The sequence below is a fragment of the Loxodonta africana genome, chromosome 22, assembly GCF_030014295.1.
Source record: "Loxodonta africana isolate mLoxAfr1 chromosome 22, mLoxAfr1.hap2, whole genome shotgun sequence".
Classification (NCBI taxonomy): domain Eukaryota; kingdom Metazoa; phylum Chordata; class Mammalia; order Proboscidea; family Elephantidae; genus Loxodonta; species Loxodonta africana.
The window spans coordinates 29,638,099-29,656,953 of record NC_087363.1 but is presented as its reverse complement, the minus strand read 5'-3'; the positions used below and the strand labels follow the sequence as shown (position 1 = coordinate 29,656,953).

Here is an 18,855-nt window from a genome sequence, read left to right as displayed (position 1 = left end):
CCCAGGGATGAGGGGACCTGTATTCTTATCCTAGCTCTGCCATGAAGTAGGACTCAGATTCCTCATCTGTAATGTGAAAGGATGAGCTGGAAGGTCCCCAAGATCTGTGAGAGGCAGAGGGCAGCTAGTCCAGTGCAAAGAGGGACCTGAGTTCCAATCTCACCTCTAATTCTTTCTATCATTAACCACAATTTCTAATGTTTACGCACACTTGCTGTGTAACCGACACTGGGCTGAGGACTTGCCTGGCATTGTTTCATGTAATCCTCACAGCAACCCAGTTTCAGGATGTTTGTGGGAGCTGGAGGAGTTTGCAGAGCAGAGGAGTGATCTGTGATGTGGCGGAGGAGCTGTGGAAAGTATTGGTGGTGGTGGTGGGGTCGGCCCTCAGCCAGTGGTGTACCCATCGAAGCCATTAGCTCCAGGTGGGCACTGGCAGCTGGTCCCCGCGCCCAGATGCAACCCTGTAAGGAAGGTACTTTTATTTTAGTTTTGCAGAGCAAAAAACAGAGGCTCTGAGAGGACAAGTAATTTACTCAAAGGCACACAGCTAGCAGATGAAAAGAGAATTTGAATGCCCCGCATATATAACAGTAAACATTTGTTGAATGAACCTTATTCTGTCTGTGCTCTTGGTCACTACGTCCTATGAAACTCACCCTAAAACCGTGGAAGTCTGCCCTTCCCTTCCCATACCGGGCCTCCTTTTACCCAAGAGTAGACTCTGAGAGTTGACATAAGGTAAACAGACAGTGGCCACCCACGAGGTGCAGGACTCTTGGCCTGAGGGCCGGAGACCTTGGCTGAAAACTCCCATCAGTGACCTGGAGGCGGGGCCCTGTGCAAATGCATGGGGTCGCAAACAGAATAACCAGAACGCAATTAAAGAGAATGCTGACGCACTGTTAAAAATCTAATTAATGTCACTGGACGATTTGTGTAGAAACTGTCAAATGGAAACCAAACCGCTGAATAAACTTTCACTGAAAACAAAGTAAAATATTATTTTAAAAAAGATAAAAGCACGGGATCAGGAGTCCACTGGGTCCCTCCTTCAGAGGCTACCTGGGCTCTGTCAAGCAGCCGTGACAGGCTCTTACCACGGGGCACACAGTAGGTGCCCCACCGAGTCCCAAGTCGCCCAGGGATCAGCTGCAGGCCTGCCCGTGTACTGCCGCTGCTCTCCAAGGGAGCTGGCGGCCCAGGTCCCCTCCGCGCACCTCGCCTGGCTCCTCGCCACCCGCGCCTCCTGCGCACCGTCACCCTGAACAAAAGGCCGTGGGGACCCGGCAGCCAGCGCCCGCCTGGAGCTGAGGGTTCGGCGCGCGCGCCGCCAGCCCGCACCCCGAGGGGACCCCCCGCCTCCCGCACCTCAAGCCGCATCACCCGTCACTCCTCCGCTCTGCAAACTTCCCCGCTCCCACAAACGTCCTGAAATCTCCCTCTCACCCCAGGGCCCGGCACCCCAGTCGTTCCCTCCTGAGGGAGGTCCGGGGGCTGAGCCCTCAACTCCAAACCCCAACCGGGTCGTGGAGCCCTCACAGCCCCCAGCGCGCGCCTCTCACCTGAAGCCCAGGCCCGCCGGACTGCAGCTGCCCCCGCCGACACGTCCAGGCGGTCCCTCCGCGCCGCCGACTCTGGCTGAACCTGCCACCGCCGCCGCCACCGGAGCCCGCTCCGAGCGCGGGAGGCCCCGGCAGCGAGAGAAGTCTCCGCTGAGTCGTCCAGCCTAGCGCCGCCGCCGGGCTCGCGACTCTCCGAGGTACGCCCTCCCCGCTGGCGAGCCCGGCGCGGGAGCCTGTGCGCATGAGCAAACCGCGCGTTCAAGCGCCCGGGCCCTGAGCCTGAGCCACCCTCTTGGCTCGCGGGATCCTGGGACTTGTAGTTTGAATCCAGGAGAGCCCGCCCCCTAAGCCCGCGGAATCATGGGAGTTATAGTTTGCACCCCTTGAGAGTCTTGCGTTTTACCTGATGTTAGAATTACACGTTATGGTAGTCCTGATTATAAATTTAAATGCAAATTAAACCAACAGCCAGGTATTATGTATAAAATTAGAGTAATTAATATGTTCACATGCTTTTAAAAAATATAACACTACCAAACCAAAAGCAAACCCATTGCTCTCCAATTGATTCTGACTCATAGAGATACTGTAGGACCGAGCAGAACGGCCCCACAGGGTTTCCAAGGCTATAATCTTTACAGAAGCAGGCTGCCACAACTTCCTGGAGCAGAGTGACTGATGGGTTCAAATCGCAGACGTTTCGGTTAGCAGCAGAGCGCTTAACCACTGTGCCACCAGAGCTCCATTCATAATACTACAAAACAAACAAACCAAAAAAAAAAAAGTTGGCTTAGAGTTGATTCCGACTCAGCTGCCCTATGGGACAAAGTAGAACCTCCCCATAGGGTTTCCAAGGAGCACCTGGTGGATTCAAACTGCTGACCTTTCGGTTAAACGCTGTAGCTCTTAACCACTACGCCACCAGGGTTTCCACTGCAATATCACCACTCCATGGAAACCCTGGTGGCATAGTGGTTAAGTACTACAGCTGCTAATCAAAGGGTAGGCAGTTCAAATCCACCAGGCGCTCCTTGGAAACTCTGTAGGGTAGTTCTACTCTGTCCGATAGGGTCGCTATGAGTCCGAATCCACTCGACAGCACTGGGCTTGGTTTTTTTTTTTTGGTTTATCAACACTCCCATGATACCACAGGGGGCTTAAATACAAAAGCACCAGCCTCCTGCTGTGCCACTGCAACTCTCCTACCCCTACTTTATCCCACCCTTGCCGTCTAGCTCCTCAAGAGCAACCACTCACAACTCATATGACTGTTATTTCTGGCATTTATTGCCAATTCTTGGACTGTACATATGCCTCTGTTTCTTGAATTATGAATTTTAGACCGCCACTGATTAGGATATACTAGAATTTAACTGAGATGTGCACCGGCCATGACTACCCACACCCCTATAGCATTGCAACAGTTCTGTCTATTTAATTGGAGAAACTCGGTCTTTATAATTATTGTAAGGGATAATGCCCAGTGTTTAAGAAGTAAAGTTGATCAAATTATGAAGGGCAGTTCAACAATACGTTCAAAAGCCTATAAAAACATATTGTAAACTTCTAACCAAGAAATTCTAATAATCGTGGATTAGTGCAAAGGCTGAACAGATTTGTTTGCAATAATAATAAGTTTAAAAGTTGGAATGACAATATTACTTTCAGACAAAGTAGAATCAAGAGCAGCCAAAATTACCAGGGATAAAAAGGAATCCTATACAGGGATAAAAAGGAATCCTATACAGTGATAAAAAGGTCAATTCACCAAGACATGAAAATCCTAAATGTGCAGGTACCTAACAACAGAGCCTTAAAATAAATGGCTCAAATATTAATAAAACTAAAAGGAGAGATAGACAACTCAGAAATTATAGTTAGAAACTTCAACATTCCTCTCCCAACAATTGATAGAACAATTAGAAAGAAAATCAGCAAGGATGTAGAACGTGGATCTGGAACTCCAGGGCTAGATATGTGGATTTGGGAGTCATCCACTTAGAGTGTTGTAGGGAAAAAATATCACATAGTTTAGTAACGCAAAAAGAAAGTTTTCTTTGGCATATATTCAAAAAGGCAAAAGTAGGGCATGGACAAGCATGCTGCTGGAGCCATGTCTGCCTGAGTCCAAGGAAATATTACAGAAAAAGCAAAAGTGAGAAAACGGACAAGCATTTGCTAGAGCCATTGTCTACCCAAGTCCAAGGAATAGTTACAGAACGACCAGTATATATTAATATTACAAAATGTGCAAGCTATTGAAAGCTTCACCATTCCACAGATTGGCTAGAAACAGTGATCGTACATTTTGAATTGTCTTTCTTGACAATCGTTGGTACAGGTTTCAGTAACAACAATCAGGAGGGTCTTCATTGGTCCAACAAATTTTCTATCACTAAATGCTAATAGAATAAGATACAGAGTGGAAAGTCTTTTGTGTTCTGTTTGATTGGTTATGTGAAAGTTTCCCTAAAAGATATTTTCCAAGCTATTGTCTTTATGCCTCAGGGCCCAGTTGATGTGTCCTTGTGAGTCTTGTCAGCCCAGCCCCAGCTGGGTCACATTCTCAATGCTTAAGGACTGGGAATAATGACTCCAATATTATTTCCTAAATCAAGAGAAATAGAAAGTGAATGGGACCCTAGAGAAAGAGAGGGGCCTAGCCTCGAGAAATGTGAGCTCAGCTTGGTGCTCCATAAATGTTATCGATTTACAGAAAATATTACACAAGACCTTAAAAAGCCAGCTACCCAGCTCACCTTGGATGGGAATTCCAAAACACTCAATTTTTCTCATGAGGAACCTGTACATAGATCAAGAGGCAGTTGTTCTAACATAAATGGATACTGCATGGTTTAATGTCAGAAAAGGTGTGCGTCAGGGTTACAGACTTTCACCATACTTATTCAATCTGTATGCTGAGCAAATAACCTGAGAAGCTGGACTATATGAAGAAGAATGGGGCATCAGGATTGGAGGAAGACTCATTAACAACTTGCATTGTGCAGATGACACAACCTTGCTTGTTGAAAGAGAAGAGGACTTGAAGTACTTACTGATGAAGATCAAAGACCACAGCTTTCAGTAGGGATTACACCTCAACATAAAGAAAACAAAAATTCTCACAGACTGGACCAATAAGGAATACAATAAAGAGAGAGAAGATTGAAGTTGTCAAGGATTTCATTTTATTTGGATCCACGATCAACACCCATGGAAGTAGCATCGACAAATCAAAAGACACATTGCATTGGGTAAATCTGCTGCAAAAGACCTCTTTCTTTCTTTTTATTGTGGTTTAAGTGAAATTTTACAATTCAAGTCAGCTTCTCAGACAGAAACTTATACACACATTGTTCTGTGACCCTAGTTGCTCTTCCTACTATGTGACAGCACACTCATTCTCTCTACCCTGTATTGCCCATGCCCATTCATCCAGCTCCTGTCCCCCTCTGCCTTTTCATCTCGCCTCCAGACAGGAGCTGCCCACATAGAAAAGACCTCTTTCAAGTGTTAAAAAGCAAAGATGTCACCTAGAAGACTAAGGTGTGTCTGATGAAGCCATGGTGTTTTTAATCGCCTCATATGCACGTGAAAGCTGGACAATGAGTAAGGAAGAACAAAAAGAATTGATGCCTTTGAATTATGGTGTTGGCAAAGAATATTGAATATATCAGGGACTGCCAAAAGAACAAACAGATCTGTCTTGGAAGAAATAGAATCAGAATGCTCCTTAGAAGCAAGGATAATGAGACTTCTCTTGTACTTGGGACATGTTATCAAGAGGGACCATCCCTGAAGAAGGACATCATGCTTGGTAAAGCAGAGGGTTAGCAAAAAAGAGGAAGAACCTCAAGGCAATGGATTGACACAGTGGCTGCAACAATGGGTTCACATATAGCAATGATTCTGAAGATGGCGCAGGACTGGGTATTGTTTTGTTTTGTTGTACATAGGGTCTCTATGACTTGGAATCAACTCAATGGCACCTAAGAACAACAACAAAGTATCTCCCACAACATTAAGTAAGTGTTATTTTGCAATATTCTTTTACTGACTTTTTAGATGGCCCATGATTTTATTTAACGGGTCCCTTATTACTGAGGAGTTAAGCAGTTTCCAAGTTTTACTTGTTTGTTTCTTATTTATTTTATTTTGAAATGATTATAGATTCACAAGAAATTTCAAAAATAGTGTGTGTGTGTGTGTATCCTTAAACCTGTCTCTGTCAAGTTGATTCTGACTCATAGCGACCCTATAGGACAGAGTAGAACTGCCTCGTAGAGTTTTCAGGGACCAGTTGGTGGATTTGAACTGCAGACTTTTTTGTTAGCCGCCAAGCTCTTAACCACTGTGCCACCAGGGCTCCACAGGAATAGTACAGAGAGGTTAATTTCATCTGGCCTTTCTGTTCCCCCATTCTTAGTAAATGGCTTTTGTTCTCAAAGTCACAAGAGGGTTGCTGCAGCTCCTGCCATCACAACTGGGATCCAGACAGGAAGTGGAGGAAGGACTGGAAGCAAAAGGGACTTTTCTAGAAGTCTCACACAAAATTTCTTCTTATATCTCATGGGCCACCCTTATTTGCAAAGAAAGCCCAGAAATGTAGCTTTTTGATTCCTAAGGGAACAAGAGAGTTGCTTGGGGTATATTGCCACTTGGCTGGCCTGCCACTGTCTTATAATCTACATGATGAAATTGATGATGATGGTGATGATTAGGACGGTTTTTAAATATGTCTGAAAATTCTTTTACTCTCCTTGTTTCAAAAGGCTAGGTTTAGTTCCCTTTCCCTTGAATATGAGTCAGACTTAGGGAATTGCTTCAAATAAATAGAAGTGATGTTATGTGACTTTTGAAGTGAGTTCATAAAGAGGATACAGCTTCCATCTGGCTCTTTCTCTCTCTCTCAATATAGTTGCCTTTGGAACCTAGCCACCATGTTGTGAGGAAGCTCAGGCCACATGGAAAGGACACACATGGCTATAACAGCCAACAGCCCCAGCTGGGCCTTCAATTGACATCCAATATCAACTGCCAGATATGTGAGTGAATAAGCCTTCAGCTGATTCCAGCCCCAGCCTTCCAGCTGTCTCAGCTGCAGGTGTAAGTCATCGCAGTTGTGCCTTGTCTGCATTTTTGACCCACAGAAACTGCGATAAATAATAAATGATATTGTTATTTTCGAGCCATTCAGTTTTGAAGTGATTTTTAATGTAGCAATAGATCCTTAATATCACCCTCCTTGCACCAAAACCTGTATGAGTTATCTGTTGCTGCATAACAAATAACCCCAAAACTTAGTGGCTCAAAACAAAAACAATAATCTTTTATTATATCTCACAGTTTTTCTGGTCAGGAATCTGGAAGCAGCTTGGATCATTAGTTCTGGCTCAGGGTCTCTCATAAAGTTGAGTCATGTCAGCTGAGACTGTAGTCAACTGAAAGCTTGGCTGAGACTGGAGGATCCATTTCCAAGATGGGTAAGTTACATGGCTTGGGAAGTTTGTTCCCCTTCGTGTGGGCCTCTCTATGGTGCCACCTGAGTGTCTTCACAACATGGGGGCTTGTTCACCCCAGAGTCAGTGATCCAAAGTGAAAGCTGCAATACCTTTTGTGACCAAGCCTTAGAAGTCACACACTGTCACTTCTGAAGTATTCTCTTGGTTACATAGATCAGCAATAGTTCAGTGTGGCAGAGGACCTTGCAAGAACAAGAATACCAAGAGATGAGGATCAGTGACGGCTCTTTTTGGAGGCTGGCTACCACAATGGTAATCAAAGCTACTATGCTTAGTATCTGTTATGGATTGAATTGCGTCTCGCAAAAATATGTGTTGTAACTCCTAATCCCTATACCTGTGATTATAGTCCTGTTTGGGAATGGGTCTTCTTTGTTATGTTAATGAGGCAGCATTAATGTAGGGTGTGTTTTAAGTCAATCTCTTTTGTGATATAAAAGAACAGATTGAGCAAGTAACCAAGCAAGCAGAGATGGGAGAAGATAGATGTCAGGCCACATAAAGATCACCGTGATTGTTAAGGAATAAGAGCTGAAGAGACAAGAACCTTTTCCCAGAGCCAACAGAGAGAGGAAGCCTTCCCCTAGAGCCAGCACCTTGAATTTGGACTTCTAGTCTCCTAAAATGTGAGAAAATAAATTTCTGTTTGACAAGGCCAGCTACTTGCGATATTTCTGTTACAGCAGCACTAGGTAACTAAGGCAGTGCCTATTATGCGCTTGGCTTTATATAGAACTTATTTTATTTAATCCACACACCAATCTTATGCAGCAGATTATTGTTTGCGCCTAGTTTACAGATGAGAAAACTGAGGCTAAGAGTCATTAGATACTTTGTCCAAGGCGATGTAGCTAGCAAATGGAGGAGGAGGAAGGGACCCAGGCTGGTGTGGCTCCATACCAGCCTCTCCTACCTGTGATCTCTCCCTTTCCTTTTCTCCCAAGGGCTTGAAGCCTCCGAGCTACTTTTCACCCCTTCTGCCCGCTTCCCTCCACCACCAAGTTGTGCAGATTCTCCTCTGCAAAGTCTATCCTTCCCCTCACCCTCTTCCAATCTGACTTCTACTCTCCTGGTTCAGGGTGGTACTATATGTATTAAAACAAAAAAAACCCCAGACCAAACCCATTGCTGTCAAGTCGATTCCAACTCATAGTGACCCTATAGGACAGAGTAGAACTGCCCACAGTGTTGCCAAGGAGTGGCTGGTGGATTTGAACTGCCAACCTTTTGGTTAGCATCCAAACACTTAACCACTGAGAAAAATAAAAGGATTAAAAAAGTACTTGTCTGTTAAATTAATGAAGAAATGAACTCTAGCAACTTGTCATAACAGAACTCATTTGTAAACCCATGAGCCTAGTCGGATCTTTGGAAGGAATCCTCAGACTCAAAGCAAATGGGGAAACAGACAGCCAGACAGTCTTGATGGAATCTGTGTCCAAGTCAGAAAAATGCAGCCAAGGCAAGGCCTGGGAGAGCTGACTGAGAGAGGAGGCAGAGTGTGAGAGCCTTCCCCCAGCCATCCTTCCAGGCCTGGTTTCTCCAGATTTGGCAACTGAATGAGGTTGTGAAGAGCCTTCAAAACAATGCCTTTTAAAATTTCATAATTACTTTTAAGAAAATGTAATTTTTGTAACTCTTACATATTGTATATTTTTAATTCAAGGTTATATTTTCCCAGGTCATTGATGGCGTGATAGACAGCATTGCTAGCGTTTAGGCTTACCAAGTCTGTTTGTTATGGAGACACCCTGCTTCCCTGCCAGGGTAAGCTCCCACCGCCCTATGTGAGCAGGAGGCATAATCAGGGCTTTGGTAAGGCCCCTGCTATGCACTGACTTAATTAAGTGATACCTGGGGAGAAGAATAACTGTAAAAAACACATTCATTTCCTGAAACTGAAGCTTAAATGATGGCAATGCCTTTAATAAATTTTAAGCTGTGGGGGAAGACCTGTGCAATTTGCATAACTTGAAATCACCCCATTCTTTCCTGTCCTCACTCCCAACACTGCCCTTTGCCTTTTCCTCCTGCTGATGACCGTTTTTGCATTGTCCTGCCCATTCAGGCTTGTGAAAGAAGATTTTATTCTGAATGTGAGTAGGCAGAAAGATATATCATTCATTGACAACAGCAATCCAAAACGTTGGGTGGGAAACTTAGGGAGCAGTGAATTTATGTTAATGGGGGAGGAATAATTTGGAAAAGGAGGGTTAGAATGGTTGCATCACTTGAAGAATGTAGTCAATGAATTGTACAAGGGGAAATTGTTGAATTGATATATGTTCTGTTGTGTATATTCTCAACAAAAACAAAAATAAATAAAATAAAAAGTGCATCTTCTAGTGGTAAATGCTAGAGTTACATCGAAAAAAAAAGTGCGTTTTGTTTGCACGCCTGCAAATGACATCATGAAAGCCTTATAAACTGGCCTCCCCACACCCTATAGGATTGTTTTGGGTCACTTGCTTGTCTCTCTCTGGTGGCTTATGGATGCTTCAAATGGATGCAGCAGCCCTCTGAATATGAAAAAATCTGAATATGGGTATTCCTAAAATCATTAACTCAGTAATTCACTTCACACCCTTTCTCCAGCCCCACGTCTTGAATTTCGTGGAGGATAGTGCCACTGGAAACACAATGGTAAAAAGCAGGGTACATTAAAATACCTAATGTTGGTGAGGATACGAGGGGAAAGGGGAGAATGTGCGTCAGTGTGAATCAGGGAATCCATTGAGCCGTTGGCAGCAAAGACCTACCTGAGATAGCTTAGAACACTCAGGACTTTGTTTGCTCACATATGAGGAATAGTCCAGGGTTGTTTGGAGGCTCTAAGAGGGCTTTCTGGGACCCAGATTCATTTGATCTTTCTATTCCCCCATTCTTAGCACATGACTTCTGTTCTCAAGGTCACAAGGGGGCTGCTGCAGCTCCTACCATCACAACTGGGATCCAGACAGGAACTGGAAGAAAGGCTGGAAGCAAAAGAGACTTTCCTGGAAGCCTCACTCAATATTTCTGTTTATGTCTCATTGCCCCCTCCCCCCTTATCTGCAAGAAGAGTAGCTTTGTAATTCCAAAGGGGACAAGAGAGAATGGCTATTGGGTAGGTCACTAGTGCTTTCTGCCATGAGCTGCCACTTTTTTGGAGGAAAAAAATTCAGAAACAACTATCAAGATTTAAAATTTTTCCCATAAAACGACCAGACTTAATGGTCTGACTGAAACTAGAGGGACCCTGGAGGTCATGGTCCCCGGACCTTCTGTTAGCCCAAAACTGGAACCATTCCTAAAGCCAACTCTTCAGACAGGGATTGGACTAGACTATGAGACAGAAAATGATACTGGTGAGGAGTGAGCTTCTCGGCTCAAGTAGACACATGAGACTATGTGGGCAGCTCCCGTCTGGAGGTGCGATGAGAAGACAGAGGGAACAGGAGCTGGCTGAATGGGCATGGAGAATACACGGTGGAGAGGAGTGTGCTGTCTCATTAGAGGGAGAGCACCTAGGTGTACATAAGTTTTAGTACGAGAGAGTAACTAGATTTGTAAATTTTCTATTAAAGCCCAATCAAAACAGTAAACAAATGAAAAAAGATTAAAAAATTTAAATGCATTTATCTCTTGACTCAGAAATCCTCCTGCTAGGAATTTATCCTGGAGATGTGTTCTCACATATACACGTCCACATAGCTGTTACTATGGCAGGAAAGGGGTCATGGAAATGCATTTTCACTAATTTTAATGTCCCAGTGAATGTCAGGCTCTGATCAATTGAACTACCAACACCTCTTCCCAAGGGGGAGATGGGTAGAGACAAGGAGCAGAATAGAAGTGTGGTGTGGGTGGAGGTTCCTTTGTGTGAGCCAAAGCACTCCCCCAAAGTAACCACTTAACAGGCAATCAGAGGGGAGGCAGATCACTCTGAGATTGAAGAGAGCTGCTCAAGCGTTTGCAAATAACTACCTTCCTTTTGTACTTTTCTGGGTAGAGGAAGCAAGAGAGGCAAGGCTCAGGGTGTGGCTGTTAACACTCAGGACTCTTGGAGAAACTTGAGTCCTCCCTTCATCTTCAGAGGAGAAAGCTGAGGCTGGGGGAAAGATGTCAGGGCAGCGGTGATGGGAATTTCCTAGATCTACTCGGTGGCAATTAGCTGCCTTAAGATAGATTCTCAGATACTTTGAGGCCATCATGTATACCCTGTTGGCAACAGTGGTGTTTGCAGCATCACACACCCGTGCTCAGAGGAGCAGTTGGTGGTGCTAAGTTGGCATTTCATGAGTGGGGCTGCCCAGCCCTCCAGAAACTCGTGCCTGTGTCATGTGGGGTCTCTGCTTGACTATCTGTAGACACAGGCCTAAGGCTCAAAGCAAGTGCCTCCCCTGGCTGTTCCAATAGCTCCTTCTAAATGAAATCCTGAAAGGACCCTGGGAGGAGAATTATTGGAGATTTATATGGAAACAGCTCCATCCATCTATGGGGAGGAATAAGGCCTGAGTTATCCAACTATAGCTTTGTATTTTCTCAAAATAATGAGGCATTTGGAAAAGAAGGGCTCAAAGTTGTGACCTGATAGAGATGGGAGGAATGACAATTTTTATAGCCCTGACTGGTCAAATAGCCACAGTGGAGAGGAGATTATCATTCGCGAGTCATCCTTAGTGATGTATTGTAAATTTGTACTGTGCTGTACATTACTGGTAAGGAGTGTTCATGCTAAGTATAAGTGGTGCCGCCTCCTTCCTCCTCTCCTCTCCCCACATAAACATCAAAGGCCTCAGCAGGTGTGGGAAGAGCATCATCACCTGGAACTTCTTTCCTTTCTACCTGATTCTCAGGTAGCATTGCCCCTACTTCACCTACCCAGGCTTAGCTCCCTTATTCCAGCCTAACTCTGGGCCCCTTTTCAATGAGGGATGCCAAGCATGCTTTAGAGGCCCTTTGGCATGTGTTACTGTGAGAATTTGCAGGAACTTGAAAGAAGAGGCAGAGCCAAGAGAAATTTCAGCACATATGGCTCTGTCAGGCTGGAATCTGGAGGTCTCCCCCTAGCAGGCTCAGGACAATACCTTGGGGTGGTTCTATGTCTACTCCACCTATGTGAAAGAGCTTGGTGGCCTGTCTGCTTCCCTAGCCTCATACATTCATGCCAAAGGCATTGTGTAAACACGGTACCTGTGCTGGGCACTGTGCTGAACATTGGGGATAAAAATGAGGCAGGCCTGGTTAGGCATGGCCAGCAAACCATATTTTGTCCCTAGGAGGGCTGAGACCTGAAAAAAATTCTCCTGAGAACGAGGATGGTGTAGAAAGGCTTCAACAGAGCACAGGAATGATGCTCTGATCAGAATGTCTGGTGATGGAGAAGGGAAGATTGGGGCGTAGGGAAGGCAGTAAAGGCAGAATAGGGTGCTTTTTTGGTTTCAAACCACACAGCATCCATTCTCCTTCTGGGTGTGCTCCCTGGGGGTATTATGGAAAGCCATACTGTCCTACCTCAGTCTAGGTATTTTGAGAAGGCTGGCCTTGTCTCCAGCACCAGGGGTGGAATATCACCACCATTTTGACCAATCCCCTTGACCACAGGATTTGGTTCAAAAGTGGATATTGAGCTTCTGTTTCAGGAAGCGTGTTGTTATCTTCTAAGAAAGAGAAGCTTTTTCCTCCGAGATTATTAATGATGTGAGCTTAGAGATGCCAAGAGGCACCTTAAGGTAAGATCCTACTGCAGAATGAAAGAAATGGAGTAAGGAGATGGTGGAGAAAAGAAAAAAAGAGTAACAAAGTCAGGGACTACTTGATCCCTCGGATCCAGCCAGAACTAAAGCTAAAATCCATAAACTTTTCAGAAACATAAACCAATCAATTCCTTCCCTCCCTTTTTTGCCTTGAACCAATTTGAGTTTTTCCATTATCGTTAGAAATGAGTCTAAGAGAAAGGCATTTTCCCTCCTTTTCTTCTATCTTTCAAGTTCACAAGAGAGAAAAATTTGCTTTCAAATGATTCCAGAAAGCCAAGAACACAGCCAAGAGTGTGACTGGGGCCTAGTGTTGCTAGTGATCGCAGAGGACTAGGAGGGACTCCACAGCTGAGGTAGGAAGGTAAGATCTGGAGAGCCACACCAGAGCACTCAGCAAAGGCTAGGGAAGCCACCCCAGCCAGGGAGAATCCCCAATTCTGCAATGTCGGTGGGAGCGTAGGGAATCCAGACAGGGACTGGGCAGCAGAGGGGCTCTCCCTTATCTTACACTATTTGCTGGCTTGGCATTTGCCATGTGCTTTTTCCTCGCACTTTAATTTGGCTAAACTGGCACCTTGTTATCAGTGAAGTTGTTGGAGGCCACTGGTTGGAGTTCGGGCTTCTAAGTCGGATAGATCTGATCGTGAACCCTGACTTGCCATGCGACCTTTTTAAGCCTTAGATTATTCACTGAGAAAATGCAGGTAATGGCAGTAACCACTGTGCAGGCAGAATGACACGGATGTCTGCTGGGGGTTCCTGCCTTGAGAAACAGAGAGAATCATCTTGATTCTCCCCTCTCCTTGAGTCTTATGGCCTGGTTTGTCACAAGGCCACCCCAGGACTGGTGGCACAGTGGTTAAGGGCTCACAGAGTGATTAAGAGCTCAGCTGCTAACGTTTTGAATCCACCAGCTCTCCTTGGAAACCCTATGGGGCAGTTCTGTTCTGTACTACAGTGTTGCTATGACTCGGAATTGACTCCACGGCAACGGGTTTGGTTTTTTTAATGTACTCATGGTTGCTATTATGCATCAGTCTGTACTGGAAACTGCCCCTTCACTAGTTTCCCCAAAAAAACTCACTCATGTTCAGCATTTGTGAGAGTAATAGAGTAATAGTATTTACTGAAGAATTGGTACTAAGAGTTGGGACATGCTGCATACCAAAAAGCAAACAATATCCAAATTAGATCCTCTTCGTCTGCAGCCACCAGGGGGCCCTCTTGCAGCTGGTACTTCTTTTTTGTCTTCCATGACTGTCTGCCTTCCTCCCTCTCTTCTTCCTCCAGCCTCTTTTCCCTTTTGCCCTTGGTGCCTCCAAAGCAGCAGTTTCTTCCCTTTGTCTTAGGTAGGGCGGTATTCTCTGAAGCCTCGGCATTTACTGACACCCTGGTCCTTGAGCAAGTCTCAGCTTCCATCTTGAAGGGTCAAAAGGTTTTTAGACAATGAAATCCACTCTGGGTGGTTAGAGTAGGGTGTGATTTGTTAAGGTATGTTAGTGACTCAGGTGACTCACAGATTTGTTGAGTGAGGGTGATGAAGGAAGAGATTCTAGCCTGGGTTTCTAGGAACAATTCCCTCCATCGTGATGGACTGCCAAGGGAACTCCTGCCACCCCAGCCCCAGGCCCAGCTGTCTCTACCATGAGCAGGAAGCTACCACTGCCCCTGCCAGCCAAAGAGAGAGCAAACTCTTCTGCCACTGTGTCCTCATGCAGGGGCACCACCTAATGGAGTTGCCTTCCTTCTTCCAAGTTTAATAGGGTACATCTGCTTGGTGGAGCCCTAGCTGCAAAACATTGGAAAATGGAATTTGTAGCTCTCCATCTCCAGAGTGGAGGGCGCAGTAGAAGGAGGCTGGAGTGGGTGACAAGTGAGCCAGCCTCTGGTATCTGCTACACTCACCAAACGCTTTATGTAGTTATTTTTCAAGACAGTTCCTTTCATGAGAAGAATTCTGTTGCCAGATTTCAAGACAATTTTTTTCTATTACATTACATGTCAGTGTGTATGGAGATTAAATAGAATAATCTGGTGAAGCTCTTGGCATGATGTCTGTCATATTAAAAAAAAAACCTGTTGCCATCCTTGTTGATTCTCACTCATAGCAATGCTATAGGACAGAGTAGAACTGCCCCATGGGGTTTCCAAGGAGTGGCTCGTGGATTTGAATTGCCAACCTTTTGGTTAGCAGCTCAGCTATTAACCATTGTGCCACGAGGGCTCTGTTGTGTAGTAAGTGTTTAATAAATGTTAACTATTAGCCAGTAAGGAGGTACCTTACTGACTCTTCAAGACCTGGGGAGGGTTTCCAACCCAAAATGCTTAAGGAGAGCAGGAAAAGAGAAAGACAGAGAGAGAGCCAATTAATGAAAGTGTTGATCTTTAAATCTCAATTCTCTCTGAATGTCTTTTCATTCTTCTAGAATGACCAGCTTCACTTAGCATTGACTCTACCTGTTGAAATCTCTGAACAAACCTCAGCCCTTCACAAGACTTGCGAGTGTTCTGTAGCTACTGTCTTAGTTTCTGCTGTGTATCTCCATCAGCCTTCACTAATTTTTGGTCCATTGTCCAGAGGCAGCATGACTGGAAAATGCATTACATTAAGATGTAATCGCCAAGAGTAAGCAAGGTGCAAAATGCCCCCATCTTGGCTAATACCCTGACAAACGTAGAAGATAATAAAGGATGCCCTGTTGTTGAGTTTCCCATTGGGACTCAGCATTTTCTTTTCAAACAGTCTAAACAACTTGCTGCACATCACATAGAAAAAACAATTCTATCAAGAGTACAGCTGGAGATCAGAGCTGCAGTTAGTTTGTTGAGGCACAGCTATGCGTGAGTTGAAGTTCACCCACATGTTACATGGACCAACATGGCCACAGGTCTCTAGTTCTACACAGGGAACACCTTTCTTCAACAGTTTCCTTCATTTGGCAAACACTCTGTGCAATATATTATTTGGGATATTTATCACATACATTTTCAGACCATACAGCTTTAGAGAGGCTAGTGGGCAGAGTTATGTCCATCAAAGAGAAGGTTGAAGGCTTGCTGGCTTTGCTTCTCTTATTTTTGGAAAAAATTCTTCCAGTCTGGCTGAATCTACCTTGGTTCAGAGCCAAGCTGGATGGGGATAATTGTCTGACAGACATTGTAAACAATTCTGGAGGAAAAAGAAACCCTCTATTCTAATCATATTGCTATCCACCCCCTCCCTGGTTCACAGGAGAAATTGCCAGCCCTTGGTCTGACTTCGGGTAGTAGAGACCAGGCTCTTTAATTTGCTCTGTCCCACATATTGTTCTTCTGTCAAGTACTTGATACTGGATTGTGAAAGAGACATTTTGTAAAAGCAGAAAGAGTAATAAAGCTGACTTGGGCAATGGGACCATAAACAGCAAATGATCTCATTGGCGCATTGGAATAAGAAAGGTTTAACTTCAGCATCCTGAGCCATCACTTACTTACTGTGTGACCTTGGGCAAGTTACTTGTTTCTGTAAAACGGCATAGTTATAATAGAACCTATTCCATAGGTTATTGAGCCGTCTTAATAAGATAACATACACTTTGTGCTTAGAATGTGCCTGGAGCAAAGTAAGTAAACCCTTAACAGGCGTTAGCTATAAACTTGATGTACATATCTAAACTGTATATAATTATACTTTCTTGTCAGTTAGCTATTGTTATATAACAAACCACCCCAAGATTCAGGGCCTTAAAATAACAATCATTTATTAGTATAACTTGCATGCCTATCTGTCAATAGAAGGCTAGCTCTGTTGATCTTGGCTGAGCTTGTCATGTGTCTGTGGGTTAGCTGGGGGAGCTTAGCTGGGGCAGCTTTGCTCCACATGATACTCCCCACCAGGAGCCTATGAGCTCACACCAGTATGTCATTCTCATGGAAATGACAAAACTGCAGTAACACAGGTCCGATTACATAAATGCTTTTTCATGCCTCTGTTTGTATCATGTCTGCTGGCAATCCCATTGACCAAAGAAAGTAACACTGCTGAACTCAGAATCGAGAGAAAGGAAAGTACACTACACTTCTTTGAAGTGAAAAGGTACATGGTAAAGAACATGGATATAAGATAGATCAAGAATTGAGTCATTAATGTAATCTACTGTACCTACAAAACAAAATTATTTTTGTGTAACTTATATAATATGTATAGTACATTGTAGGTTTTTAATAACTATGTCTGTTTCCCCTGTTCAATAAATGTTGGGTAATCCATTCTGATTTTAAGAGTAAAAATAAATTGGTTTCAGGCATTTAAAGCTATCCTTTCTTATTATGACGTTTTGCATATTATATAATATAGCAATCAATCAACAATTTGGGTTGGACACCCTCACACACTGCTGGCGGAAATGTAAACTGATATAATCGTAGTTGAAAGAAATTTGACAATGCCTATCAAGGTTTTAAAAATGTGTACTCTTGGACCTAGAAATTTCCATTATGGCAAATCTACCGTAAGGAAATAAGAGAGCTGTAGACAAAGGTTTATGCATAATGATGTTCACTGATGTGCTATTTAGAGCAACAAGGAAAAAGAAAAAGAGGGTGCTATGGATTGAATTGTGCCCCCCCAAAATGTGTGTCAACTTGGCTAGGCTATGATTCCCAGTATTGTGTGGCTGTCTACCATTTTGTGATCTGAGGTGATTATCCTATATGTTGTAAATCCTAACCTTTATGATGTTAATCAGGCAGGATTAGAGGCAGTTATGTAAATGAGATGGGATTCAATCTATAGGATTAGGTTGTATCTTGAGTTATTCTCTTTTGAGATATAAAAAGAGAGGCGAGCACAGAGAAGAGGGATCTCATGGCACTAAGAAAGAAGAGCCAGAAGAAGAGTGCATCCTTTGGAACCAATGTCCCTGTGCTGAGAAGTTCCTAGACCAGGGGAAGATTGATGACAAGGACCTTCCCCCAGAACCGACAGAGACAGAAAGCATTCCCTGGGAGCTGGTGCACTAAATTTGGACTTCTAGTCTCCTAAACTGTGAGAGAATAAATTTCTGTTAAAGCCATTCACTTGTAGTATGTCTGTTATAGCAGTACTAGATAACTAAAACAGAAGGCAATGCTGGGTTAGTTCATTGCAGAAAAATACCTGTCACTGAAAACAGCTAGAAAGCCTGGATTAAAATAAATCTGCATGAGGGTTTAAGAGTTACAAGGACAGCCACAACTTGAGGATTCAAGATTCCGAAGACATGGGAGAGTAATTAAGGTGAATCTGAATATCTATGCTACTTTGCCTCTCAAAGCATTTTTGGACTCTTGAGTAAAAAAAAAAAAAAAAAATTTTTTTTTTTTTTTAAAGCTAAGCAACACAAAGAGGATGCTAAGAAACACAGAATCTGAGCAAAGCTGTCAAAAGTCAGAGTAGGGGTTGAGGAGGCAAAAATTAGAGTTCAGGAATATTAAGACAGCTAGGCCTTGAAAGGCTAAGATTCTCTGAGAAAAGCAGTGCAGAGAAGACAGCTGCTTGTTCTCTTGAGGCATTCACCAACTCATAAACAGGCTAAGAGAAGCTGAGAAGAAAGTGACAGCCAAGAGGTTGAGGAGCTAAACAGAGATTTGTTTACGGCATCAGAGAGATGTGGGGATAAATATTGGTGTTGAAGTCTTGCCAAGAAGGGGAGGCTGGTAAACATCTCGGACTTTCAAATCTTACCCCTAAAAGCCTACATCCTAGACTAAAAGAGAACTGAAAATAAACCCGACCTTGTAAAGACCGATACCCTGGCTTGATCTGTGACTAGGTTAATTTGCCCTAATTCTAACTACCTGCCATAAGCTAAAGGCTCATTCAGAGCTTCTACAATATTTCATGCACATTTTTTGGCATTTAACCAAAATTCTCAGGCTATCAAGAGATAGTAGTAGGAAAAAAATCAGACAACAGAAATAGATTCTGAGGTGATAGACTTATTAGGGTTCTCAAACATGGTCTTCAAAATATTTATGATTAAAATATGTTGAAGAAAATCGATGACA

General features: G+C 43.9%; 1 protein-coding gene across 5 annotated transcripts in view; it reads right to left on the bottom strand.

Annotated features, from left to right (window-relative positions):
* POMGNT2 (protein O-linked mannose N-acetylglucosaminyltransferase 2 (beta 1,4-)) overlaps positions 1 to 1,775 on the bottom strand; it is a 30,428-nt gene extending 28,653 nt beyond the window's left edge. For 2 of the 5 annotated variants that reach the window (XM_064274720.1, XM_064274718.1), the window contains exons 1-2: positions 1,566 to 1,775; positions 246 to 464 (exon numbers count right to left, since the gene is read on the bottom strand). The gene's annotated coding sequence lies outside the window, so the exon portion shown is untranslated. Of the gene's footprint in view, positions 1 to 245; positions 1,196 to 1,565 lie in introns of those variants that run through there. The other 3 variants (XM_010589897.3, XM_003409712.4, XM_064274719.1) reach the window with 2 other exon arrangements.
* Positions 1,776 to 18,855: the final 17,080 nt, after the last annotated feature.